We start from the raw sequence: 8,371 nt of genomic DNA, 5'->3' as shown, positions 1-8,371 counted from the left end.
AAGCAATGGCATTTCAAACCATTTGAGGATTTGGCCCTTCTTTGAAATACAAAGTGAAACAGACTTTCATTGTTATTCCTAATTACATTTCAAGTCATAGTATTGACTTTTTAAATATATACATTTATTGAAATTTTATAAATAAATACAGTTACAGAAAAAGAAAAAAGGAGAAAATAGGAGAAATATTTACACTAGAAAGTATAGTGAATTAATTGGATATATAGAGACAGTATCATGGTTGGAACTTATGACAGATGGTATTTTATATTTTTATATAAAAAAGATATATTCTTAATCGTATATGTCAAAGAAAAGAGACCATATGTTGTTAAACACTTCCAAATTGTCATTTAATCTGAGGGGCACTCTCTCGCATGCTACTGAATCCCTCATTGTTTTGGTCTAACCAGTGCTAATCTATAGAAGATTTTATTTATTGATTTGCAGTAATGCAGTGCAAGAAAATGTTCAAGGTTTGTTCCCTTTTTTATTACTTGGATGGCTCTCGTAAGTGGTAAAAACTACCTTTGATTGGACCCTTAACATTTTTCCTGGTCTCCCCATGCTAACCTATCCTTGTTTGTAGTGAAGTGATCAACAGAGATCAGTCTTGCTAAGAGATCACACTATTTTTTCCTAACTCCTGGTATATAATTTTCCCTTAGAATCTGTTTGTTCCCTTAGAATCTGATTGGATTAAAGCAACAGTATTGCTGAAGCTCTGTAAAGATATAATTCAATTTTACATAGCTAAGTGGCAAAATATGAGAGTGAAGAATACCCTGGGAGATTGGACACAATTTTCTTGCAAGTCATATATATAGAGAGTGCTGTTTGTGCTAGGACAGCAGGAGTTCTCCAGAACTGAGTTATAATATTTAAAAAAAAAAAAAATAGCAACACCAAAAAACCCAAACAGACCCAACAGAAGATACAGTTTCAGATGTTAGAATACCCAATGCACTGCGGATTGAGCAAAACATTAGAGTTGTGGATATTTTTGTTTTCTATGTTTAAACATGTAGAACAGAGCATGGGGAATTAATTATACATCAAGGAGTGCGAGAGCTGACATAATCTTTGTGAGAGGGTAATAGAGCCAGGATCACACTATTTTATTTTTTTATTTATTTATTGGTTTAGAACTATGGTAGTTAAACACTGAAGAAGTAATGAAGGAATAATAGTGTTTTAAACAGCCTTTCACCCTGGGAATGGACTGGAACTCTGTCTTGGCAAACCTGTATATGGGGAAATGATTTCTTCTGTTATCCTTGGCAAGCACTCACTCAGTTAGAAGTGCTGATGGTGACCTCTTTGACGTCCCCAACAGCTTGTACAATGCTTGATCAATTCCTTGCTGCATGCAGAGTAATAGCAAGTCTTGTCACAAACAATGAATAAAATTTTACAGGATTAGTTAAAGATAGTATATGAGTGAGATTACTTTTTTTAGACTCCTCAACAATTCTACAATCAGCTGCAGAAGGCTGCTAGAGGATTGAAAGAGGCTTCATTAATCATGAAACATATGATTATTGAAAACCTGCAAACAAAACTATTTTCATCTCTTTCAGAGCACAGACCTGCCCATTAAAGTATGACAAGTATAAAGTCAGTTTAATTTGAGTGAGAAGAATGGTAACAATGTATTTGGATATAATCCATCCCAGTTAAGGAAATGATATTAAGCAAGCAAACGTTCCTTACAGCGAGCCATAAACACAGCCCCAGCCTCCCCCCCCCCAGTTGGTGCCAAAATATCTTGTTTACATTGGAAATTTCACCAGCCAATACAAGTTTCACATGCAGTCCTAAAGGAAACTGGACTTTTGTCTTTTTAAGTCTATTTAAAGTGATGGCTGAGTTGTGAGAACTATCTACAAACCATCTGGAGAAGATAAGGCCAAGAAAAAAATCAGTCTTGTTGGAAATGCTTGTGTTGGGGGTGTCTATGGAAAATTTTTATGAGGAAACAGAGAAGTGGGTTTGTGTCCCTGGCAATTGCAAAGGTGCTACTCTGTGAGAGACAGTTTATTTAAATAACTGTGTAGAAGACTGTAAATTGAAAACTGTAAATTAAGAGAGAGGTGGTATGTAAAGTGGACATACTGTGGGTTTTTTCTGGATTGCTGTGGGATGGAACAATACTACACTTTTTCCCCCCCCTTTATTCAGTGGGAGATTTTCCCCTTATTTGTGACACAATAAAAATTAATTTTACACTTCCTTTAGTACTTAAGATATTTCTGATTGGGCTGAAACATTGCTTTTATAGAAGTGCTGTGTCATTGGTATAGTGCTTGTCACCAATTTCAGGTACTGAGAGCCAACCAACAAAGACAATTTCAATTACTTCTGTGGTTATGTCTGTGTTAGGGAGTAGTACAGACTAGGAGGAGCAAATGTGTGGGGCTAAACAGGCAACCACGATATATTTCTTTCAGTATTTTTACTTTGGATAGCTCTACTTGTGTCCAACAGAGTGAATGCCCATTTGCAAATTGTATTAAGCATGTTTCAGCTCTGCTGTTTTTCAATGGGAGTCTACTTCCAGCACTCACAAACAGCTTCACAGAGCAAACCAAAGCACCAAACTGCTTTGAGAGTTTTGCTTTAAAGGCACGCTTTGGATGCAAACTTAAACAATCATGTAGATGCATGATATGTATCATCTTTTTTTTTTTACAAGAATTAACCAACAATGTGTAAAGATAATATGGCAGAAAGCTGGAGAAGAGTGAAATAAAATTGAAGAAGGTGAAGTCGTCCACATTGCTACACATGGCATGCCCAAAGCACTGGGTATATACAATATGTTCTATGGAGAGCCTGAGGGACCTGTAAACTGCTAGATAAAAACCCATTCAGTGAATATTTTGATCCTCACAAGAATGTCACTTGGGAAAGGCACATTTTTTACAAGAAACCAGCTGCCAGATGAGACCATTGACCATTGTTAAGATCTTTAAAATAAAGCCAAGTAATGTGAATTGGAGCAGTTAACAGATGGATGAATTACTTGTGATATAAGTGATAACCAAGTCAAAGCAAGGTGAGAAAAGGACTTGACATTGCAAAGAACAGCGGATATTTGCAGGGCTAGTAAAGACTGCTTCCCAAATAAAAGTGTTAGCTAGTGGTGAAAGAACTGGAGTGTATCTAATTAAAAATGCATACCAAAGCATAAAGAGAGAATACAAGGGTAAACAAATGGCAGAGACCAGACTTGTTTTCAATAGATGTAAAATCAATCACAACATGGTGAAAAGGTCCTACACAAGAGGTTCGGTGTCCTGTATACAATGAAAGCAGCCATTTTGCCGAGATTAGATTGCTTTCAACTCAACTTGTAAAGATCTGCTTAAGAAAATCTATCTGTGACTGCGCTGCTGGAGAACATAACGCGTGACAACGGTGATTACAATGGCTGATTTAAAGGATGGTAGGGATGATACTATTCTATAAAATAAGATTTTCTGCTGGACCAAAACATTTACCTTTGAAATTACCTCACAAACAGGATTGCAATTTGCAGATTTTGAAAATTCTCTGATGAGACGAAAGTAACGAAGAATTCTTAAATAGCTTCATTCCACAGAGTTCTACATAAATTTAATAAATCTATAGAGATTACATTGCTATACTAATCACAGAGATATAGCAGAGAATAAAGTATTTGCAGTCTTGATGCCTCTACAAAACAAGGTTCTATTCATCATGTGTAATTTACCCTGTTACTCAGGACGTGAGGAACCTGTACTTTCTATTTAAATAGAAACTGGACCTAAATACAAAATAACGTATCGAACTTAGACATTAAATTTGTGACTTCTACATAGTCTTCAGAATTATGAAAGTTATCAATCAGATATATTGACTCTTCTCTCTAGGATGGTTTCAGTTCTTGCAGCCTTCAAGATACACCTCATGGCATTTTTTTCTCTTCATTACTCTGACTCTTTTTTCTTTCATCCTTCGTAGAATTATCTGCTGTTCTTGTAAACATTAAAGCATGATAGAGCCCAGTTGTGTTTGGAATTTTTCTGAGATAATACAAATTATTAATAGCTAGCTAAGATAAACTAGATAGTTCTCCTCCTTGGCTGGTTTAGAAAAATAGCTATTTTATTGATTAAACATATATGTCATACTTCAGTCAGTTCAGCCTTTTGGAACACGAGGCATTGGGAAAAGGAAAAGGAAAATAAAATATAGCATAATTGTTTTTTGAATGTGCACAATCTGTGGAGTTGTGATCATGCCTTGTTCTCTGTGTTGGTCACAGAAAAAATACTAGAAGTACATAGAAAATGTTGGTTTCATTCCTGTGGTACCTGAATTGTCAGAAATGTAATTCTTCCTGACTATATTACACTGAATAGGAAAGCTTCTTACAAACACTGAGAGAAATGTAACGTGGATAGGCACAGTACTTGCAATTGACAATAAACTATTCAGGTAAGGCTGTATCCTTATTTTAGCTGTATTGGCTATGTGCCATAAATAAATACAGTAGCAATTTATCTCATCTCACTAGCTATCTTGATTCAGTTGATTAAAGGCTATAAACCGACTTTAATTATATGTTGTAACAGTTGGTATTTGGAGACCTAAATATTTGGGTCCATGTGGTGGCAGTTTGAGTCTCCATTGTAGAAGGGATCTGGAGAAGCTTTTAGTACTGCCCAGATTTCTAATTTCAACCTTTTTTTTTTTTTTTTAATTTCTTATGCATCCAGATTTTTTATTCATTTAGGGGGTCATTATTCTTTTAGTTTGACTACTAAATCCTTTTTTTTCCTATCTTATTCCAGGTCCAGAGTTCATTTCAAGCATCATTTGAACCTAAGCCTTTTCTCTGCAAAGGTAGGATGTGGAAAATGCAATGCACTCCAGATACTTTTTGCTAAGATGATAAAAGAGTGAAACATTTTGTCCATGCAGAGAAGGTGGATGCAAATATTACACTTGCATGTGCTATTGTTTTATAAAATGATTTGCAGGTTTTTTTTAATTCCTCAGAACTGATGAGGCTTAAGGCATCATTGCCTTATTATCAGGTGCTTAAGGCATCATTGATTTGTTCTTTGAATATTTTATTAAATTAAATTAAATTAAATTTAAACTCTATTTTACTATTTTACTTCGTATTTAGTTACTCTGCTAAAAAGAGTAAATATGATTCCCTTCCTGTTTAAATATTAGTCTCCACAGCACTGTCTAAGTTGTTTTGTTTTATGGATAAAAATGAGTCTAAATCCAGGTAAGAATATTCAAGGGAAAAGTCAATACAAAAGCTTGTTGTAATTAAATAAAATATTGAAACCAGATAATGAAAAATGAATATTCATTAGATCTTATAAATTGTTGTATTCCTGGTATTTAAGTTTCTGGGTTCTTAAAATGTAATGCAAGACACATTCTTTAATTCTGGTATGGAGTCTTTTGAAGAAAGCGGATTTGAATTATTATGGTAGAGAAATATCTTAAATTGTCCTAAGACCACTGATTCTGCTACCTACCTGATTAAGTCAATGTTTAATATCTGGGTTTAATACCCCAGATAACTTAATGCAATAACTTAAATGGTCGGTTACTGAAGTCCAAGAAAGTACTGCTACCTAGTTTTGGTCATATTCAAACTTGATACTAGCTCAAACCTTAAAGTTTGCTTTGGCTCTTGTTTTATTTCCAGCTATGTATGTCAGTATATGGCAGTAGTTTTCAATCTCTTTTGAGTTGTGAAGTCATAAAAATTTCAGTGGACAAGGAATTGCATTGGAAACATAGTTTGAGAACAAAGAATACTCCACAGACACTTTTTTGCCACAGTCCACAGGTGACAAAGTTAACATCATCACTTTAAAAATGCTTTGGAGTATTTGACTAGTTTTCATATATATGTTTAATATATTTGAAATATAATACGATGATTCATATGGCATATTTACAATAGGGAATTTGGGGTGGAATAAATGCAATTGTGATGATCTCGATAATCTTTTTCTAACAGCAATTATACTCCCTAGTAACTACCTTGTCCCACAGAACCTTATACTATTTTTGTGTATTTTAGGAGCTTGGAGTTTTTGACTAGTGTTTGTATACTTAAAACTTACACTGTTGTCCTTTCTGTGGTACCCTTCTCAGTATTAGTTCAACAAGCCAATACAATTATTTGCTCATTTCAGCTTAGTTTTATGCTCACTATTGAGAACCTTTCCTTTCTCCACAAAACTTGGATGTAAAAATTAATTAAATTTCACATTTCCAATTTACCTAAAAAATATGTTTAAGCAAGAGCCATAATCTCCTCTAGCTAACAATTACTTTTTATATTCAATATCCTTTACTTGTTATTTTCAGGAACTGTGGATAGCCTTTAAAAAATCATCAGTCCTTTGTTGCATATTTCTTTATGAGCACAGATGCTTACAACGTCTATCGAGTGACTGTAAATAACATCATTTTTAATTAGAAATGCACTGATTTAAAACTGCCTGCTCATCTTAGCTCCATCTTTCAGGTAACTGGAGCTGCTAATTACTTTCAAAAACCCAGGTCAAATGGTCAGTGTCTGAATTCATTAACCACTCAGCAAAATATCTCTCTCCCTCTAAAAAAGAGGAAAACTTTACAAATATTTTTAAAGGTCAAATGTTGTGCTCCACTTTACCCATTTACTTTGTTCTTGGTAATAGATCTGGGATTTTGTAGTAGTAGTAATATACAAATAGTTAATATTGTTTGAATAAGTGGTAGGTAAACTAGCTCTGTTACTTTGTAATGGAAGACAGCAAAATATATTGTTAATGGTGTACATAAGCAGTAACCTTTTAAGATCTGCATCCCTCTGAAAAACATTCAAATCCAATTCTTTCAAATTTTCTTCAGACAATCTTTTATGTTTTTATTTCTCAAGTAAGTAAGAGAAAAATAATTACCAGTAGTGATCATCACGTGTAGACTAGCAAATAATGTGGTCAAATAAGCATAAAAATTGGGTCTAAAGCCCAGGTGTTTTAAATGGTTTCTTCTGACCACCTGCATGGGACACAACTTTTAAGGAAATGTTTTCTACTTTTAATTTTTGAGAAAAGAGTTTGAAGCTATTGTAGCTTTTAAATTTTGCTGACAGTATGGAAATTGTCCAGTCTAGATCTGTACTTTTGTGTGTTATACACACAAATATTTAAGGAACAATTTTATAAATGCAAATCACTCTGTCTTGAAGCATGAGAGCAGGCTGCCCACTGTGTGAAAAGTAATTGTGATTTGAATTCTTTGGAAATACTTCTGATAGTTAGCTTTCTGATAGTTAGATAGTTAGTTTTCAAACAACCATTATACTTAAAGTTGGTGAGCTATTTATATTATTAACATGGTGTAGGTCTTTTAATTTTGTGGTACTTCTTTCAGGTCTTCCTTTCCTGAGCATTTGTTAAACTTTCTTCTCTGCTTACCAGTAAAGTTCTAGCTAGCTTAGACACTTCTCTTGTAATTGAAACTTGGTTTCAGATATACTGGGCTGATATGGATAATATTCATGTCATCAATAAAATAGTGTAAGGTTTTTTATACTCTACTTGTGTGTTGTTGTAATTATGTGCTGTTATGATGTAGTTAAGTTTTGTTTCTCATTGGTTCTAGAATTTTTACTATACAAATAGAAAAAATCCTTAATATGAAGTCTTTCTTGTGACAGAAAAAGCAGCTATCCCTTGTATTTTGAATGAAGTGGTATTTTTATGGAGGAAGAATACACTCTACCTAGGTAAATTCGGACATTCGGATATTTTGCCTCTTGAGGTCTTTGTCATTTTACTAGTTGAAGAAAGAGGGTGCTTTTTTTGTCCCAGAACCTAAGAGTGCTAAATATGCTCTTTCATAGAGCCTACTGAAGAACAATAGTTTTATTTTATTTTTATATTGACTGATGTCAGTAGGAGGGGAAGGCATGTATTATTATGCAGTATTGCACACAAATTTATTTCATGTTTTCATGAAGTATAAATTTATATTTCTTTAGAAAAAATGATTCAGGTACATCTTCAAACACAAGGAAACACTGAGAATAGTGCTGTCTTTCCCTTCTGAATTACAAATGTGTTCTATGTGACTCAAGCCATCCTTGCATAAGCCATTCTACAATGCCCAAGGAACAAGAATCATAGAATCTTTTAGGTTGGAGAAGACCCCTGATATTGAGTCTAACAGTTAACCTAACACCTTCTCCACTAAACTATGTCCTCAAGTGCTACATCAACATGATTTTTGATCAGTGATTCCACCACTGCCCTGGGCATCCTATTTCAGTGCTTGGCCACGCTTTCAATGGTGACATTTTTCCTAATATTTTCCTAAT

The sequence above is a fragment of the Corvus kubaryi genome, unplaced genomic scaffold (genome assembly GCF_017639235.1).
Source record: "Corvus kubaryi isolate FWS band 111438036 unplaced genomic scaffold, C.kubaryi_AGA036_p1.0 37396, whole genome shotgun sequence".
Taxonomy (NCBI): Eukaryota; Metazoa; Chordata; class Aves; order Passeriformes; family Corvidae; genus Corvus; species Corvus kubaryi.
Note: the sequence above shows the minus strand (reverse complement) of the source record.